The following is a 21,620-nucleotide window of genomic DNA, read 5'->3' on the forward strand; positions in this document are numbered from 1 at the left end:
AAAAAAACAATCATCAACCACATGACATTGTAGTTATAGTCAATTCCTGACTATTAAAGAAAGTACAATAGCCAGAAATCAGTGTAGGTTGGTATGGTGGCCCAGGCCTGTAATACCAGGGAGGCTGAGGCAGGAGCATTGTAAGTTCAAGGCCACCCTGAGGAACTTAGCAAGACCCTGTTTCAAAATAAAAAATAAAAAAAGCTGAGGATATAGCTCAGTGGTAGAGAGCCCATGTATCAGAGAAAGAGAAAGAGTACAAAAGAGAGAGCGAAAGAGAGAGAGACAGAGAGAGAAAAAAATTAGTGTAGCATTCAGTGTAGAAATTAGTGTAGCATTCAGTGTAGAAATTAGTGTAGCATTCAGTGTAGAAATTAGTGTAGCACTCAAATCAATAAATGTTTTCTCCTTGCAAGGCACTGCATTAGAGATCATCAAAGATGATGAAATGCTTCACAGCACCAGAAAATGCTGGCTATCTTCAGCAGTCCTGACCATGAGTATCAATATTCCTATTTAAAAACTAATAGCAAAATGGCCAAAAGGCATGTAGAAACAGAGAAATAAAATAGGAAACATGAATTTTCTAACCCACTGGACAAATAAAGCTCTGTGAATAATATTCATCAAATTTTGTGATAAATCATAGCAATGCCTTCAATTCTCCACCATTTCCAACCCTCTGATTTCCTCAAAACAATTTCTAAAACTTTAATGAATCAAAAAACTACGAATCTCTTCAGGTCAGTAAATTTTTATTCCGCACAGTACCAGACAGTGGGAACTTCAGAGTCCCATCCTTGGAAGTGAATCATCTACTCAGGAGAGAAATTTACATATAAGAAAATACTGGAAAATTACAATACAAAACATGCATGGTGGTACATGCCTGTAGTCCCAGCTACTCAGGAAGCTGAGGCAGGAAGACTGCTTGAGCCCAGAAGTTCAAGGCCAGCCTGGACATCATAGCTATATCTCTGTTTCTCTCTCTCTCTCTCTCTCTCTCTCTCTCTCTCTCTCACACACACACATACACACACACACACACACACACACACACACACACACACACAGAGAGAGAAAGAGAAAAGAAAACTACAACAGAATATAGAATGCAATTGTGCCATCAAAAATCAAAATTTCATCCTTCCTTAAAAGCAAAAGAACACATTAAGATATTTTTACCACCCACACTCTGAACTGGGTCTACAATGAGCAATTTCCTATTTTACACTGACATTCTTTAAATTCTCCTTTATTTGAAATGAAATAAATGTATGCACATCTAAACAAGCATACCCTGGTGGTTCTTCATTTCCAGCAGCTAATTAAAAGCAGCTGCAACAATAATCTTGGTGAACAGAATGCACCTTGGAGCAATCACCACTACGATTCCACCAAACACCACAGTCTGGTCCAGACAGACCAGCAATTTACTTCTCCCCTGTGATCGGCTGCACCAGGATTTCTAGATCAAGTCGGGCTTTGGTAAATTGATGAGGTGAACATAGATACAAGGAGAAAAATCTAATCATGCTAAAATTACATAGGTCAGTGTTTTTCTCTATTAGAAGTAGAAGTAAATTCTAATTTTAAGCAACAGTTGTTAAGAAAACCTAATTATGTTTTTAAAGCCAGTGAGGGAGAAATATATTTTCTGATACAATCATTAACTTAGCTAAATTTGAAAATGCACTTGAAATAGAATCCTTCACATACAGCATAAGATAACCAGCTGTCTTATTACCATTCAGATGCATAAAATAAAGGGCTCCTGATGGTAACTTTTAATGATTTTAAATGTTAATCAGGAAAAGAATTGAGATTAAAAATAAGTTATTTTCATTTTGTAGCCATAACTACTGTACACCCTGGCTTTAAATATGATAAATTGGCAAAATGTGGAATTCTCTATAAACACCTTTTTAATACTTTTAAGCATTGCTCCAAATGCCAAAAATATTCCTAAATTCATTTCTGGCTCCACTGTAAAAAGTAATATTCTAATTTCTGGGTAAAGATGGATTGAAAACACATTTTACTCTCTGAAACTCTTCTAAAGCTACAGTAAAAAAAAAAAAAATTATAAAAGTTTTTTTTTAATGCCCACAAGAGAATGCAATAGGAGACAATCTCTACAAACTGTTAAAAAAGCCAGATACAGATGGCCAAGGAGTGAATGATAATGCAGACCTGTGAAGCAAATTCTCCTTCATTAATAACACCATTGTAAAGAGATTAAATGAAATGTTACAAAACCAGTACAGAATAAATGCTTGCTTTTATCATTAATAAAGTATTTACAAAGGGCGATCTTTTGGAAGACAGCATAACATTTTGAATTAGGAAATAAGAACCAGGAATGAGAATATTGTGAGGAAAATCTAACCTGCTAAGGACAGAGTGGACTAAAGGAAAATGAAAAGCTCTATTTTAAACTCTTCAAGGGAACCATGTAATTCCTTAGGACAAGGGTAACTTGGCCTAGGAAACCTTTGTAGAAGAGACCCAAGGAAGAGCATGTTTAGAAATATGAAAAGATAAAGAAATTTTAATAATCTGACCACAGGAAACACCAAGAGAAAGGCCTAACCCCAGAATATAATGTGTACCAGGGGCCTATTTTGGGGCCTCTGTTCCCCATTAGATGAAAGGTTAAGTGCAGCTGAGATTCTTCAGAAGACGTTAGAGAAGAAGACATCCGTTTTGAAGAAGGAGGAAGAGCAGAACCAGGAAACTTGTCCTTGGCAAGTGACTTCAAGGTCGAGGCAGGAAGTCCTCTGGATTCTTTGAGAGAAGCACTGGAGCTGATGATAGGCCCCTGAAATCTACATCTAGATTCAACTGGCTTTGCCACTTCATAAGGGGAGTCTAGACTTGGGCTATGATTAAGTAGGGCTCTGCCTCTTTACCCAGTGTAAGGGCAAATCCTCTACTTCAAATCCTCTTCAAGACTGGGTATGTGGCTCAGTGGTAGAGCACTAGCCTAGCATGAGTAGGGCTCTGGGTCCCAAGCTCAGCACCACAAAAGATATGGATTACTTCAGCCTAATACGCAATTGTCACAGAATTTAAAAAAAAAAAAAACAGTAATATTATCACTATGAAAATAACATTGTTTATTCCCACAGTTTTTAGCAAAGTTAGCACCTTGGAAGTCAAGAAAGTAGAAATTTAGATTCCTTTAATATTCAACCTATCCCATCATTATATTTTAAACACTGGACAGCATAAATAGGAAGAAAAACAACTTACCTCAAAATGTGTTTTATCTTATATTTTAAGAAGGGATCGATATTTTTCTGTCAGGTTCAACTTTAGTTAATATGGAATCATAACTGTACCAATAATACAAAGTGTCTACTTTGTAATGGCCACCTCATCTGGAAATTGATCTGATCATTTATTTAAAATTTAAGTACATATTCTTGGAACTGCTTCAGGTGGGAATGGCATCCGGACTCTGGTGTAAACAGGCTTTTCCACAGAAGCTCTTGGTCAACTGAGGAGAGGCCTGCTATTTCTGCAGAGCCACAGGCTGGTTACTTACTTCACACAAAAACGCGTAGCAGGGTCCCTTCACTACGAAGAACAAGTCCTTTTAATGGATATATTCTTATAGATTTATTTACATTTCAGTGGCCTTTAAAAAACTATAAAATACATCATGCTTTTTTCAGATAATATTTTACTTTCCAAAATGTGTTCTACCTCATATGGAAAAAAAAGAGGCTGCCTCTGTCAAAAGTTGAGAGTTTTTTTTTTTTTTTTAACTAAAGAACAAACAGCTTCTTTTCCCTGAAATGAAGTGTGAATGCTTTCCATGAAAACGTAGTGCACAAGCCTCTCTCAACATAGCTGACCCCCTAGAAATGATTCCTGGCCTGTGGGGGCCAGGACAGCCTACAGCAGTAACAAAACAACTCCCTACATCAGCATGGGGGAGAGCTGACATTTTTCTCCCCTCAGTCAGCTGCCAGGTTTCTATACATAGCTAGAGTCTGCTCAAAACCAACAAGTATAACCTGACTGAGTTTTTAATATTGCTAAGTCATGAGATCCCTACTGCTGTGGTCCATCTACCAGGTAAGACATCCTGGAGTAGAGACTCCAACTGGAACCAAAGCAAAGGTAATTAAATTCTAACCCAATCAAATTCCAAATTTAGTTCTATAAATCAGGGACTAATTTGCTGACCCAACAAACATGTCAGTCCCCATAACCCTGGTCCTGCCCTATCTTGGCTTTCTGTCCTATCCTTGAAACTGTAGCTTATGTCCCACCAAGAACTGTGGCCTCCTGTTTTGTGTGTTCATCGCTGAAGTGGCAGCAGCCAGAATGAAGTTCAATCCCTTTGTGACTTCTGACTGAAGCAAGAACCATAAAAGACATTTCCACACACCTTCTCACATGCACAGGAAGATTATGTCTTCCTCTCTTTCCAAAGAGCTGAGAACAGAAGCACAATGGGTAACCGTGCCCATCTGAAAGGAGAGGGAAGTTCAGGTTGTACAAAGACACTATGAAGGTCAGCAGACTGGCCAAGTAGCTCAGGTTTACAGGAAGAAGGGTGTGATGTGCTTTGAATGGGGTGCAGCGGGAAAAGGCTAATGAGGCTGATGGCACAACTGTCCCTGTGTGCACTCACCCCAGCAAGCGGGTTAGCACCAGACCAACAGTGGACAAAGGCCTCAAGAAGATCCTGAAATGGAAAGCCAAATCTAGCCAAGTAGGAAAGGCAAAGGGCAGAGATAAGGAAGAAGCAACTAGAAGATGCAGTCATAAGTTGATCTCATATATAATTTTCATTTTAAAAAAAAAACTGGTAAAATGATATCTTTAGAAAGGGAAGAGGAACTGTACTCAGGCCTATTTAGTTGCAACTGGCTGGCGTCAAGCACTGAAGTCAGATGGGGAGCACTTTTGACCAGAGTGTTTTATTTTAAATGCTCAAGCCCTGATCTCTTCCTGCTGTGCCCTTTCCTTGTATGGGTGAGGGTGATTTCTCGCTACTATGAACCAGAATTATTCTGGGTTCTGAGAGTTATACTGAATCTCAAGAAGGGAGTCCCATCCTCAAGCATTCTACTATCTAATTAAAGATATGACTAAATCTCATGAAATTACAGCTAGCCCAAGAAAAGTATCATTTAAGGAATGCAACTCTGTTTTGTTGATTCATACTTCCAGAAATAACTTCTGTTCTTTTCCCTCATCAGATTAAAAAAATAAAAGCAACAAAGCCCATCAACCACACAATCATACTAGCACAGGATCATAGTATGCAATTGGAATTTTCACTTAATATGCATTCTAAACACATGTGTAGCACTATTTTTAACAGATGGAAATAATTTCATTAAGTTGATCTTTATGCTGTTTCCAAATTTTTCAACATTGTGAAGTTTTTGCAATCAATACTATTTTACATAGTTATACTGATAAAACCATCCTCTTTTCTATAATCATATATATGTTTTCTTTATCCTTGCTTCCTTTTCTTAAAAGTTAACTCCTCTCTCTCTCATCCTCACTCTTCAGAAAACCAGGGTTTAAAACAAGTATCTTTCAAATGTTTTCCTTTCCCTATAGAATGGTAAACCTATATATATATAACGTGTATGTATATATATATATATATATATATATATATATATATACATTATTGTTCATCTCACAGAATTTGGATTATACTATATATACCATATATGGGCAACTTATTTCACTAAAAAAGTAAATAAAAACTTAAAAAATGAAAATTATATCAATGAAATCCACATCAATAGAGATCTAAACAAATATTTGTTTATTATATAAGCAAATGACATGGAATTATTATTTATTTTTGAGACAGAGTTTCACTGTGCTGCTGGCAATTAACTCCTGGATTCAAGCGATGCTCCCATGTCAGCTCCCAGATAGCTGGGGCCATCAGCAAGTGCACCAAGCCCAGTTTTATGGCATGGATTTTATCCATTCATTCCTCTTCAGGTTTTTCTCATCATTACACAAAATGATCTTTGTATTCATAGACTTGAATCTTGGTAATTTTATTTCTTTAGGCTAGGTTCTAAAATTTGGGATTGATGACCTAACAATTACATGTAATTTTAGTTTTAAAATATTTGGCCAAATAGCTTTTCCAAAATAACTCATATTCCTTCCAGTAAATGAATGTACTCTTCTCTTAAATTTTTAGTACTGGGAATAATCACTTTTTCTGCTAACCTGAACAGAAAATGGTATATTAATGTTACTTTAATATACATTTTTCTGACAAAAACTAAGGTTGTATATTTTTTCATGTTTGTTGGCCATTTAGATTTTCTCTTCTGTAAAGCCTAGTGCCATCTTTCGTCTTTTGTAAGATTTATTTCAGGAATGCTAAAAGAGTCTGTTTTCAGGAAATTTATATGAATACTTTGCTATATCAACAAAGGAAGAAAAGCAAATGAATTCCCACAATACATTTGGTAAAATTCAGCAGCTAGGCAAAAGAGGGAAAGCTTTACTAAAACTATTTAAATATGATAAAAACTATTTACCAAAATCAAACATCATACTAAATGATAATGCACCAAAATAACTTCCATTAAAATCAGAAAGGGCTAGGGATATAGCTCAGTTGATAGAGTGCTTCCCTCCCTCCTATGCATAAGGACATGGGTTCATCCCCAACACGACAAAAAATTAAAAATACAAAAAAAAAAATCAGAAACAAGAGTGACAATATCTCCATCATTATTGAAAAAATATTAAATGTTTTAGAAGTTCTAAGAGTAAATAAAACAATCAGTAACAATATGATAAAAGAAATTATAAATATCTCCAAATTGTACATTATTTAGAAAATCCAAAACATGATATTTTAAAAACTGTATTTCTAACAGACTTTGTAAAGTGATGTAATACCAGATAAAAGTTAGCAGATAATATATACATCTGCCCTGTGACCTAGTAATGACACTCAGATATTTATACACACAAAAAAATGAAATCATGTCTACAAAAAGACTTGTACAAGAATGTTCTGTAGCACCTTTGCTCATAATAAACACAAACAAAAATGACCAGATCATTCAACAGGAAAATGGATAAAGCATGATACACTGGCACACTGGAGTACTCTCAACAATAAAAAGGAACAAAGTATTGAGATGAGCACAATAACAGAATGAACTCAGAAACCTCATGTTGCTGAAAGAAGCCAACAACAAGCACACACTGTGTGATTTAGGTTACATGAAATTCTAGAATAAATGACATTAATCTGTGGAAACACATATTTATGAAATGTCCAGAATAGGCAAGTTCACTGGAATAAAAAGAAAATCCATGGTTGCCTGGGGTTTAAGGTGAGGATGAAAACAGGAATAAACTCTCACTCGGCATCAGAGATCTTAGGGAAATGAGATATTCTCAATCTGATATACAGTTATGGTTGTACCACTGAATAAAATAAATAAAAATTATTTAACTGTATGCTTCTTAAGTATTTAAAGTGGGGTTTTTTAAAGATACATACAATAGTCTTTAATAAAGTTGTTGTTGTTTTTTAAGTTAAAGAAAAAACTGAAGGAACTACCCACCTTATTTGCTGCAGTAATCTAAGGATGTTAAAGCTTGGTATGAGTTAAAAACACAGGAAAAAAGATAGGAAAGGGAAAATAAAGAAAATTATTGAATGTCATCTCTAACTCTTTTTAAGATATCTTTTATTCAATCATTCATTCATTCACTAGACCTGCTAGAATGCTGGGGATAAAACAATAAGCAAGGCAAACATGATCAACCTCTTCTTACATTCATAAGAAGAAACAAATGCCAAAAATCAACTACAAATCCTTGCACATATTAAATGCTATAAAGGTTCAAGTAAAATCATAACTTTTCTTTATAATAATAATAACCAGGTAAAAAGGGAAATTTCCATTTTTTTCCATTACAAAAAAAGTCCTATAAAATATGAGGAGAGGAACACATCCTACATGAAGAACATTATAGTTACAGTGTTCTCATATTTTTAAAAATCAAAGAAGAAGATTTGAATAAATGTAAATACATTCCATGATGGTGAATCAGAAGATTTCATTCCATTTATATTCCCAGTGAGGTTTTGGAGCTAAATGATTTCATTTGTTAAAAAATAAAAATCTAGAAATAACCCAGAAAGCTATTTTAAAACAATAAGAAAGCTTACTATTTTAAAATTTCCATTAAAATCCAGGCAGAGTGGTGCATTCCTGCAATCCCGGTGACTCAGGAGGCCAAGGCCAAACCACTACAAGTTCAAGGCCAGACTCAGCAACTTAATGAGATCCTATCTTAAAATTTAAAAAATAAAAAAAATTAAAGGTCTGGGATGTAGCTTAAAGGTAAAGTGCCCCTGGGTACAATCCCCAGTACCAAAAATAAAAACATAATAATAAAATAAAATTTCTGTTAAAGACAGTGCCTTCAAACATTACAACACTGGCCTGTAAATAGATCAGTGGAGTAAAACAGAAAATCTGGGAAAAGATTGAATAGAAACAGAGCTAGTGATTCATTTCACAGGGCAAGATAGTGAATAATGTTGACACAACTGGTTATCCCACTACAAGAAAATAATCATTCCACTTTAACTGGGGGAAAAAAAAAAAGAACTTTAACTGGAAAATGGAATTTAAAACTTTAGAAGAAAGTTAGGAATATTTATATAATTGAGGGATTTGATACACATTTTTGTATACAACAGGAAATGAACTTGTGTAGGCACCTTTGTGTAGGCATCTTACATTCTTATAAGAAAATAAAAAGGTATGTAAATAGAGAAAAAAACGGTACAGAAGGAAAAACTATTTTCAAAATAGACAAAGTAAAAATATTCACAAATAGACAAAGAACTCCTATGAATTCATGGGGAAAACAATGAACTACTCAAAAGAAAAAATGTGATGATGCATTTTTATTTCTGCCACAAACAACATTAAAGTATGTTCACGATCATTATGTGGAAGCTGTTTTAGAATTCTGTGGGAAGAGGCAGACTAGTTTTTGTTTTGTTCTGTTTTTTGTTTTCATCTGAAAATAATTTCTAGAAATCTCAATAACAGCCTATTTGTGGGGGAAAAAAAAAACAATTCCTAAAGATTCCATATTCCTTTAGAAGTTAATACTAGGTAAGCATGACTCTAAAAGTTCTTTTTTCTCTTTTTTAGAAAAGGTTTCCCAGAGGCTAAGGTAAACTGCAGCTCTCATGGACAGTGGAGAGGCAAGTGCCTTCCACACAGGCAGGGTAAGCAGCCAGTCGGGTAAGCAGGACGGAGCTTCCCCAAGTGGAACTGAGTACCCAGCAGGCACCCAACTGAGGGTGGTCACCAGCTCTCTATCTGAGCAAAGAAGGACCCTGGCCAGCCAGCTGGGAGCTGGGGCGGGGTGGATTAGGCATTTTGTACTATGGGTATTAGTTATGCTGATGCCTGATAAGCTGATGATGTTGGCTTAACAAGTCAACAAGGCCTACTCAAAGATGAGAAGGGAAAAAAAAAAAAAAAAAAGATGAGAAGGAGAACGGAGGATGGCTTGGCCTACCTAGGGCATGATATGGGGTGAGAATTAATATTGAGAATGTAAGTACCTTAAGAGAAAAGACTGGGGCTGGGACTCAGCAGTAGCACACTTGCCTGGCATGTGTGAGGCATTGGGTTTGATTCTCAGCACTGTGTATAAATAAATAAAATAAAAGATTTACCAATAACTAAAAGAATGTTTAAAAAAATTTTTTTTAAAAAAGAGAGAAAAGACCTTGCCTCATTTAGCAGTGGATTCCCAATACTGGAACTGTGTGTGGCCCATGGTAAGCACATAGGAAATGAGAGCATGTGCAGCCTACCTGTCAGACCCTCCTGAGAATAACAGCAGTCATTCATAATATTCCCTGGAGGATGGAACCCATCAGACTTTTCTATACAGGAACAAGATAAAAGAGGCCTGAGTCCTGGGAGTTCTTCACACCTTTAAAAGACACCTAAAGTATGGCAAGGACCAATGGCAGGTAGGGAGTGGAAGAGAAAGTAACCTCAGCTAGCTCTCCCGTAAGCCCCCAAGACAAAGCTCTGGACTCTGTTCTCTTACTGCCTTTGGTCTCAGAGGGTGATTTCCTCACCACTGAAGTGTCACGATCAGAGATTCAAGTGTGAATTTACAAGTAAGGAGGCAGAATAGCTTGCTTATGAGTACATTTCCTTGCAAGACTCCAAGGTTTTTGAGAGAAGGAACCTCCTCTTTCATTCCCTATAAACAGTACCTAGAATAAAACCAAACCAGCCACCCCGTTCCCAAAACACTTAGCTGCTTGTTAACTCCAGTACCACATCACTAGCACCTACTCCCTCCTCTTCGGGTAATGGATCATTCTAGACTTCCACATAGATAGGTAGATAAAAGCCAGCTGGCCATCTGTGTGTTGGTGCCCAGTCCTGGGTAGAAGCAAATATAAAAAGAAGAGAGGAAAAAAAAGACAGGAGAAGGGAAGGAAAATTCTGTCTTGCTGTCTAATGCTCAAGCTATTTCAGGACTATAATTTTAAAAATGTAAATAACAAATCACAAAAAGGGAAAGCTCTCGTATTCCTATCTCAGTCATAGCAGGACCACAGCAGAAGCCTTACCATGCGCTCCAGATGGCGTGAACAAAAAGGGCCCCGACTGAGGTAACCACAGAAGGAGCAAGAATTGAAGGCTGCACCTGCAGATCTTAAGGTACAACGGAAAGGAAAGCAACAAAATCTTGCTCAGCCGCCCAGCCCTGTATGTCACACACCCTAGGGTCCTAGTTGATAACGTGAATACATTTTAAAAGCAGCAGTAAAAGGCTATTTCCAATTCCCAGCATGTCCCCGACATGGAGCAGCTGTGGCTGCCTCTCTCTGGAACACTGCAGGCCACGCTGGCAGAGAGAGGCAGAATGACACATCAAACAGGTGCGTCTAAGGCTCCCACCTGAAAGAGACATATGTTGAGGCTGTTCACATTCCACAGGGCCAAATAAGTTCAGCAGCCATGCCCGACTCCGACAGGGCTGCCACATACAGCTCTCCAAGGCAGAGGTCTTTGCCTTCTTGTCAATCTTAAAGGGAGATTTTTCATCATTTCATTATTTAAAGGATGAATCTGGGTAATTATATTTTTGATCTTATATTGGAAGGACAGGTCATTTAAACTCTGGATTTCAGTCTATCTGAAGTACTATGGAATTGGTCTGGCTCAGGGTTTCCAACCCCAGAAGCATCACCACTTTGGTGTGGGGGCTCCCTGGGGCTCTTAGGATGCTTAGCAGCATCCCTGGTCTCTACCCCTAGATGCCAGCAGCAGTTGTGACAACCACATGTCTCCAGACATTAACAAACATCTCCCTGGTTGAGAATCACTGAGCCAGGTGATCTCTAGTGTCACTTGAAATCCTAAAATTCAGTGATCCACTAATCTCTGTTCAAACTGATAATACCCTTTGGGAAATTTTGCTCACACAATATTATGCCAGCCCAAGTAAGCAGTAACTCTAAAGTTCGTTAGGGTGACATTTTGTAAATAGGACTTCACCTGCTATAAATATAGATCCATCAGCCTTCTAATATGCTACCTACAATCCTACAACCTTTAAAGACTAAAGCACAATGAGAAGAAATGAGAAAACTGTACTCCTGTAGAAGGTGGGAGCCAGGTCCCTTTCTATCAGTAATGTTTCGGCTGTGTCCCAAGAGGACCTTCTCCATAAGTGGTTTAGACATCTTTTATTTATTGAACTTACATCCTACCCTATTCCAAGAAGCACTGGAGGCAGCTCACAAAGAGGCATATAAAATAAAGCGGAGGCAAAATGGTAAAAATAGGTGGAAATAGATAAGGAAGAGAGAAAATAAACATTCCAACCCCTGAAAGTCAATACCATTTCTGTGATGAGCAGAAAACTTAGCTTAGGATTTTTCAGGACCTCTAAGGAAAAGCTGAAAATAAAATACACTTCTCTGTATACTTCACATTGTCAGAGAAGGGAAATTATTCTCCAGTGAAATAAGATTTTTCTTAGGACTGAACTCAGAAAGATGCTTGATGGGGAGCCCTGTGTGTGGAACACAGATCAAAAGGATCCATATTCTATGGTTGCACAGTGAGAGGCCATTCTTGTCTGAACCTTCACTATACTATAAAGGAATAGTTCAACAAATTTGGTGAAGGTATTTCTTTAGGACAGTAAAGCAACATGAGTGGCTTTTACAATGGAAGTTGTCCAGTGACCTGGGTGATCTCAGGATGACAAGTCATTTGCAGGGACAGGGATGTAGCTCAGTGGTGAAGCATGTGCTTAGCACACACAAGGCCCTGGGTTTGGTCCCCAGTCCCCCACACATACCACATACATACCACACACACACCACACGTACACACAAATGTTATTTGTCAGAAGAAGTGGTTTTCTCTGTGGTTAACAAAGAAAACTTTTCTTCAGAGAGAACCTTCTAGAGAAGTCAAGTATATAAAACAGATCAAGGCAAAGTTGGACCTTTCCCTCCTTTTATTGTCTTCCCTCCCCCAAGGACCTCAAAGGCTTCTGTCACAGAGTTCAGAAGCCATTAACCTAGAAAATAAACTTTGAAATACTTAGTATAGACTCAACAATACAATAAATATTCATTGTGCCAAGCATCAGAGTAAATATTATTTTATAGATTATTTTTCTTGAAAATAATTTTTTTCAGTTGAACATTTTATGAGAAAATCAACAGTTCCAGGTAAATCCCCATGAGAGCCTGGAAGGGAAAATAAATCATTAAGCCCACATTCACCATGGAAATTAAAGTCCTGACTAGGAATCATATCCAGGGGCAAGGCTGCTCTATCTCCTCAGAGCAGATGGACACAGGTCAGAATTTTTCTCAGGAATCTATTTTGGATCCACACAGGACTAGACTAACAGTTTGGTTCATGTGCATAGTTTCTACATTGTTGAACATCTCAGGCAGTTTGGGTCTGAAGACTTTTCAGCACAAATATTGCCAGCGATTGGCCACTGTTATGACTTGCTGGTTCCTATCAGTAATGTCAGGTAACTGTTCTCACCTCAGTCTCAAAGACTCCTACAAACCTCCCATTCTCTTCCCTCAAAGACCAAGACAGAAGCACCCCTGAGCAGCCAGCTTCCACTCTTGCCCTGGACCCTCGTGGGGCCTGGCTCCTCAGTCCTGAACTGAGACCCTTCAAGTGAAAGTTCATTTACCACATCTCACCCTGGGAGCAGACAAGGAACAAGAAACTGCACCAGAAAAACAGGGACCTCTGAACCCCTGGCTCTTCCACCACCTATTCCACCGAATTGTGCTTTTACAAAAATGGGAAGTAATACTCCATACATGTATGCTATGTCAAAACACATTCTACCGGGCTAGGGATATAGCTCAGCTGGTACAGTGCTTGCCTCGCATGCACAAGGTCCTGGGTTCAATTCCCAGCACCCCCCCCAAAAAAAATCTACTGTTAAGTATAACTAAAAAGAACATATTTTTAAAAAAGAATTGTACTTTTATAAGAGGGACTTAGAGACCATTTTTGCTAAAGTACAGACTCTGTATTTGGGCCTGCGGATGCCCAGAGGGTCATTAAAAGCAGGCTCAAGCATGGCATCTCCGTCTTCACTTTTACCTATTTTCTTTATTACTTTAAACTTTGGATCAGATTCCTGCTCAACTCTGCATGTGGGCATGTTAACCATTTAAGGAGTGTTCATCCAGAGCTGGTCATCCTCCCCCTTCAAGGCTGAAGACACCAGAAGAAGAATAGCTAAGGCAGATTTTCAGCAGACTGTCCACTGACAGCTCTGACATCTTGTTCCAGACCCCTGGGGTGGAGCACAGAAGTCTTCAGGCATTGCCCACCTTCCAGGAATGGTGAGGCTTGCAGGCAGATCAACCCATGATGAAGCTGCCTCCCCTGAGAGCAATCATCCCCTTCCAGGATCACAGATCTGATGGGAAATTTCCTGTGGAGCAATGAAAATTACCCCCTGAGCAGTGGCTACTTCCTTGACCCCTGTAGACTGTGTGTGACCAGAACTGACATAACGATCAGCCAGACCACAGTCTGACCAAAACTGCTTAATTATGCAGACCTTTGCCCCAGCCCCAATTCTTCTTCTCTTCCAACCTAAAGCTCATGTCAGCATGCCCTCAAAAGACAAGGCTGAGACACTAGATCTCTCTCATCTCTCCAGCTGGCTGTGCTGATTCAAGTTCCTTTCCTGCTTTTCACCATTACACTTTTTGTTTTTTGGAGTGAGTGGCTAGACCTGATTTGTTGGGACCCGCAGAGCCGGGCCTCTGGCCTAGGACTCTGATAACACTTTCTCAGGCTATTCCATGATAGAAACACATATGGGAGTGAGGAACAGTAGGAAGTGAAGAAAGTGTTTTATGAGAAACTACAACTTGGAAAAGCTATGGTCATGCCTTAGCTGGTAGATCTAAACACCATGATCTTCTTGTGTAATCAGCAGCATGAATAAACCATAGAATTCAATCTGATAAAACTGGCTTAATTAAAATAGAACTAAGTAAATAGAGAGCTGTCTGGTGTTTCTTATCTACATGTTGGAGAATGGCTACCAAAATTAATTTTTGTTTTATCAAAGTTAATGCTGTGTCTTTCTTCTGTGTGATGTGTTAAAAAAAAAAAAAATCAGCCTTCAAATAATAGCAACCAGCACTTACGGAGGATATGTTAGAAACCAGGCATTGTTTAAGGATGATATTCATGCTGTCTCCTTTTAACTTTTATGTTACCTTTTAAGGGCATTATTTCTCCCTTTTCAAAGAGGAGGAAACCAAATCACAAGGAAATAAAGTAACTTCCCCAGGTCAAAAGGCTTTGAGTGGTAGAGCTGGGATTTGTCACAGGGAAGCCTAGCTCCAGAGTCTATGTTTTAACCAATAGGAAACAGTGCCTCTGGGTTTCCTTACTCATAGGAACTGACAGTAGATAAATCCCTGTCAAGTAAGAATAACTTTAAGCATAAAATTGCTACATGCCCATTGAAAGAGAAATAATGTTACAAGATCAAACAAAACACAAATATATGTGAATAGCTACAGCAAAACCAAATCCTATAATCCATTCTCCAGTCCATCATAAATACTCCATTGTTTTTGCTATAACAGAATATTAACAAGCATTTTACCTCCTTCTAGTGACAGAGAGAAGCAGCTTTCCACACATTCATGGATTAGGGACTGGCTGAAATATCTGATTATTTTGTTACTGGGACAACCTCAACTTGACTGTGGAAAACAGAACATTTAGAATTGATGATATGCAATCCACAGCTTCCTTTTGAATTGATGTAAAAAAAAAATTTGTCATTTTCTTATTATAAAAGTAATACACGCTATGGTGAAAACATTTTGAATACAATCAAGGGTCTGTGATAAGCAATACAAACAGTTTGGTTTACATCTTTTCCATTTTATTTCTATGCTGAGTGTAGTTACCAATTGGGCATTTAAAGATTATCAAGCAATATGATATGAATTTATTTCTATTTCTTATTTGATATTCCCCAAAGTCTATAAGGCAGGTACTGTTGTTGTCATTATGATTCTCAGTTTTGGTAACTGAGGCTTTAGTAGGGTCTAGAACTTGCCCCCAGTCAGGATGCAAACTAGGACTCAGGATTGCTGATCCTATAATCTCAGTAAGGCAGACACCCTTTCTTCAGTCTGTCTCGGGCTCTGTGCTTGGTAGAGATAACAACTGTTGCTAGTTTTATTTTCTCCAGGTTTCTCTCTTTTTTCATTTAAATACAGCTTCCCTAGCTTATTTGACCTGAAGGTTTCTTGGCCTCAGCACTATAGGAGGTCAGGGAATTCTTTGTGGAGACCATCCAATGAAACCTCTGTTTAACAGCATCCCTGGCCTCCACCCACTAGAGGTCAGTAGTGCTTCCCTGTCGTGACAATCTAAAATGTCTCTACACACTGCCAAATGTCTTGGGGGAGGGAGGGACAAAATAGCAGTTTAATAAAAATCTCTTAACAGTGTTTGAAACCTCATAGTCATATTAACCTAGTCCATTCATTGAGATGGGCCTTCATAATTCACAGAAACACCTCAACTGAGATCATCTACAACTTTCCATTTATGAAGAGCCCCTTCAAGGTTTCTGACCAGGTCCACATGTATGTATTTCTCTATAGTTTTGAGGTATCTTACAATGCTTTTTATTGTGCTGTTTTTTTGAACAGATGAGTCCTCACATATCTTCCCACCAGTCAAGTTGTAAATTAGTTTAAGGCAAGACTGAGGCGGTCTTATCATTAATCCAAATCTTTCTGACAAATTAATTTTTTAAAAAATATATTTTAGTTGTCAATGGACCTTTTTTTTTTTATTTATTCATTTATATATGGTGCTGAGACTCGAACCCAGTGTCTCACATGTGCTAAGCAAGCTCTACCACTGAGCTATGGCCCCAGCCCCCAACAAATGAACTTTTTACAGAACATCCACTCAAATACGTTCATATAAATCCAAACTTAAGTAAACGCTAGAGTCTCTTTTCAACATCTCTTCCAGTTGTTCTAGCGTTTCCTCTCATAATATTGCATTTAATCCTCATGAACCTAATTATCTTTGTTGCAATTCCTCTGAGCTCTAATATAAACTTCAGAGTCTCAAGGAATACTCTATCCAACTTATGGTCCCTTCTAGATCTTTCCCAAGAGACTTCCCTTTGCTGCAGCAAAGGCAGGACCACATCAGCTAATTTCACCCCTAGAGCCCCAGACCTGCCATTTCACCCCACTGTCAGAACGCACAGTTGTTACAGAGCTCAATTAAAACAATTTTGACGGAGAACACAAATGCTGACAATTGGCTCCTGTGACCTTCTAAAATCCATTTTAGAAGGTCTTGAATTTTCTCCCAATAGTCAGATTGTTTCCTAGAGTGTTAATGGATTCACTTTTGTCCTTTGAGATCCTTGAAGAACAATCTGTCTTTCTCTTTAACTATCAATGTGCTACTGAAAGGATTTCTGAATCCAGGCTGCAGTACTCCCCTTTGACCCTCACCACTAAGGAAAAGAAACAGAGGGACAGGTCATATTTGGCTTTCTCTAATTATACTAATTGCCTTTGCAACAAACACAATGAAGTTCCATTTAACAGCAGAGAATTCTCCCAGTCCATTCACTTTCCTCCATTTGATGAGAATTTCTCAGTCTAAAATATTGACTAGATTGATGTTGATAAAAAAGAGAAAGAGACAAAGACAGATGCCGTGGTGGTAAACTTTCTTTAGTCTCACTCTTGTACTATATATTCTGATCAATACCATTGGTAAACGAGATGAGTTTTTCGAGTTATCAGGCTAATTAACAGAGGCTGCTACAACAGGCAAATCTGAAACTCTCAATGATTTAACTCAACATGTTTATTTCTCTCCGATAAACGTGAAAGTACCTCCTCCATTTCATAACTGTGCCATCTTGAATATACCACCTCCAAGTTCATTTCCACGGGAAGGAAAAGGAACAAAGCAAATGCACTGTTTCCGCTGCCTGCAAAAAGCACTGGTGAAACTGTCCCGGACCTGGAGTGAATCTTAGTCTCATGACTCTAACTCAGAAGAAGGGATGTAGGATTTATAAAGGGACACATGAGTATTTGATGATACTAATTTTTTAAAGTAAAAATAGGAAAAAAAAGAAAACTATCATTTTGTCAACAACAGCTCTCTGTATAATTCTGTGATTATAGGTGACTTGATATTATTCTCTACATACTTTCTTATTGTTAAATTCTCTATAAGAAGTATTAATTTATAATAAAAATATTATTACATAAAGAATCTATATCATTCAATTTCATACAGGATTATCTTCCCACCTCAGCTCCTGGTACATAATAAATCTTCAGTTACTTCAAGAATGAATAAAAAGAGCCAGGAAGAATTAAACAACGTAATTTGTTACACTCATATTAAAATCTACTATAATGAAAATCAATCTCAATTTCTGATTGCTTAGGTATAGTGCTAATAAAAAGCAGATAAAAATATCGCAACAATTCTCAAGACCCAAGACCCTTGCTACATAATTCTACATTTGCAAGAAACATTCATGAAATTTCAGGCTACTCTTTCCAAATAAATACATTAAATTTAGAATTTAAACCTATGAAGTTTCAAAATTTTTCCTAATTTTTTGAAGATTGGATTCTTGGGCTAGGGTGTAACTCAGTGGTAGAACACTTGCATAACATGCACAAGGTACTAGATTCAATCTCCAGAACCACACACACACAAAAAAAATAGTAAATAAATAAATAAAGACTAGATTCTTAAAGAGCTTAGTCTAATTAAAAACCTTAATATTCTAGACCATGTTTTCTGCTTGGTTTATCTTCTGGGTCCCTGACCACAGGATTCTGAGAAGTTTTAGGAATATGCAGGTGTACACACAGAGCCAGCTTCATCTCCAATGCTGTGAAAGGGCCTGGACATCATGGAGCAGAGCCCTGTGTTCCCCTGTGCCACTTGGACAAGGGCCAGGGAGAGTGACTTCCTGGGGTATCCATGTTGGATCAGATTTTATTTTTTAATTAAAGCATCTCCATTTCCAAACAAGAAGTCAAAAAGCGAAGAAGGGTTAGAATTACAATAGCTAACACATATTGATCCCTTACCACTTGCCAAGCACTTTACTAAGCATATCATACTCTATCTCTCATTTATTCCTCAAAGTTAGATTCTGAAGAAAGACAATGTCCACTTTACAGATGTGGAAATTAGTTCACATAGAGGATTTGGCATCAAATATCATGAGTGGATCCCATGCACATAACTACTATCCTATGTCACTTATACATGTCAAATCATTTGCGATACTGGAAAAACAACACCCTTCCCAAGACTGACAATGGGATGTAAAGGAGGCAGAATAGTAGATTGGTGCTCAGCATCTATCCCAACTTCTTCCTAATGATCTCCTTTTTTCCAGCATGAGCCAAATGTTTTGCTACAGTAGTGGTAGTACAGTTCTAAACCTGGGAGCTTTAGACACTTGAGCAAAAATTCATGAAAAGGTACAAGATCATTTTTAAAAAATACTTATCCAGAGCCTTTTACTGACCCCGCACTATACAGTACAAGGTGATGGGAATACAGTGACAAAATATACTTGTTCCTGTACTTTAGGAGCTTACAACCTAGTTGAGGGAGCAGAAATTAACAAAATAATTATAGAAATCCAATCTCTGATTATCTTTACACTCTGATTACTCTTAAAGTTCCACATGCTTTCATTTCACCCTGGGCAGTAGAAACCATCAGGAATTTCTAGAATTCATAACTTATTGAACATTTAGTCCAGCTGATCAATTTTAACCTCCAAATGAAGGCAAGTTACAGTCAGGAATTCATATATCAAAGAAACCAGTAATGATGACAATGCAAAACGTCCAGGAAGACTCCTCTGGCCATGGCTACCATTCAACAATTACGGTAAGCAAAACTATTCCCTCCTAAAGATGAAGGGGGGAAAGGCGATCATGACATCAGTGCTGAGGAAAATAATTAGTCATATTGACACACCGCTAATGGAGCGCGGGTCTCTGGCTGAATCGTATTGATTGCACTAATGTTCTTTCTAGGGTGAGCTCCCTTCATTTGTTCTCACAGTACGCCATCTCTCAGCTTGGAGGGATTACTACTCAGCATTATGATGGGTAATGACTGGCAAAGGGTGTTTGCAGGCTCAGAGTTTTTACCCACTGGGGGGCTTAGAAGGTCATGTTAAAGACTGGATTTAGGGGAGTTTGAAGACATCATGACATCTAAATCTTTTTTTTATCTGATTATGGGCAGTAATAGATATTATTGTGTCATTACAGCTTTCAGACAGATGATATGGGTATTGCTCATAGAGCCAAACAGTTAACCTCGTCTGTAAAAATGCTTTAAAAAATGTTAGACAGTTATAAAGTTATACTGTAGTCTTAGCTGCAAATAAAAGCAAACTCAGAACCTAAGTACAACTGAAATTTTACCTACTTTCATTTGTTTTAACTTTCTTTTATTCTGTAAATATTTTTTTATTTATATATGACAGCGGAATGCATTACACTTTTCATTACACATACAGAGCACAATTTTTCATATCTCTGGTTGTATACAAAAAGGAAAACACGTAGATGAATATATGTGTGGATAAGATATCTGAAATTAAATACTACACAAATATGTTTCAACATTAACAGTACTTTATACATAATAAACCCTAAACTGTTGCATGAACAAATGACTCCAAAACACAAAAGCAATATCAAATGGCACCACTACTTCAAGATGATTCAGATTTCCATACCAAATTACAAAAGTTAAAAGTAATTTGAGTAAGCTCATGGTACCCAAACTTCATATAGAAACATTCTCTTTCTTCCTGATTTTCCATATTTTTTTAATGAGGCACTTCTATTTTCAAGATAAACACTGCCTTTCCAAGAATGATTACTTTCATTTTAACAATTTTTATTAAAATACTTCTAAAGTATACAACAAATTATCATAGTTATGTAAGATTTTTAAAAATAAGACATAACAATACGAGGAATTACAAAATCTTATCCAAAGGGCAGAGGAAGGCACACCAGGAGAGAGCCTCCTCACTGTGCACTCCTCTCTGAGGGATTAGGCAAAGCTGCCTGGTAAAGGGGGGCTTGGTTCCAAAAGGGGATAATACCCAGAGTGAGCTAAGCCAGGATCTGGGACATGGCTGTGGGAGGGAGAGTAGCTACTATGTGTTGAATATGAGTATGGGCCAGACTACGGCACAAGCTAAGTATGTGACAAATGCACATATTATCTAAACTCATAACCAATGGACATTATTGTGGGTGAGCAATCTGAGACCCAGGGAACAAAATACTTGCAGAGAGTGACACAACTAGGAATGGGAGAGTCTGGATTTGAACCTCTGGCTGTCAGGTCCAACCCATCCTAAACAAGGAGACTGTGTCCAAAGCAGGCGGATTTTTTTTTTTCTTCTGTAGGAGAAACTCAACTATGGATGGAAAATAAATGCTCTCTTTCCTCTCCGGAAAGCACCAGAGAAACAGGCAGGATCCAAGCCAGAGACCCAGTCAAGGGGTGGGTTAAGTGGAGACTTTCACTTGGAGACACAAAGCCCCAGTCATGCTGGAGGCACAGCAAATAGTGCAGCATGACAGCTACAGATTCCCACCTGCTGGTGAACGGATTCTCCCTGCACACTCCTCGCCACAGACAGGCTTTTATGAGTCCTGTGGTTGGTGCTGCACTGACAGATAGATGAGGGACAACTCTGACTGGAGCTACACGGGATTAGGAGGACACGGTTATTGTACCTGATGCTACACAGATACCTTTAAGGGCTACCAGGAGGTGCGGCATGTCTGTTTAATAGCTCCATACCACTACGCTCTCTAGAGCTTTCCTCTTTTCCAGTCATTTTTTGGTGTCATTTTGCCTAAACAGCAAATGGTATCCCCCCCTACGGTCCTACCAGGCTTCTCAAAAATGCACATCATTGCCTACACACCCTAGCAGCTGGAC

General features: G+C 38.0%; 1 protein-coding gene, 1 non-coding gene and 1 pseudogene across 6 annotated transcripts in view; 1 reads left to right on the forward strand and 2 right to left on the reverse strand.

The window, feature by feature from the left end:
• Positions 1–21,620, reverse strand: part of Bicd1 (BICD cargo adaptor 1) — a 230,005-nt gene that overhangs the window by 161,569 nt on the left and 46,816 nt on the right. The window lies entirely within an intron of this gene.
• Positions 4,339–4,834, forward strand: LOC113199403 (ribosomal protein uL24-like pseudogene; annotated as a pseudogene).
• Positions 18,411–18,612, reverse strand: LOC113199406 (small nucleolar RNA SNORA73 family). Its single transcript, XR_003302954.1, has one exon. It is a non-coding gene; the product is annotated as a small nucleolar RNA SNORA73 family (small nucleolar RNA).

This window comes from Urocitellus parryii, chromosome 5 (assembly GCF_045843805.1).
Source record: "Urocitellus parryii isolate mUroPar1 chromosome 5, mUroPar1.hap1, whole genome shotgun sequence".
Lineage (NCBI taxonomy): Eukaryota > Metazoa > Chordata > Mammalia > Rodentia > Sciuridae > Urocitellus > Urocitellus parryii.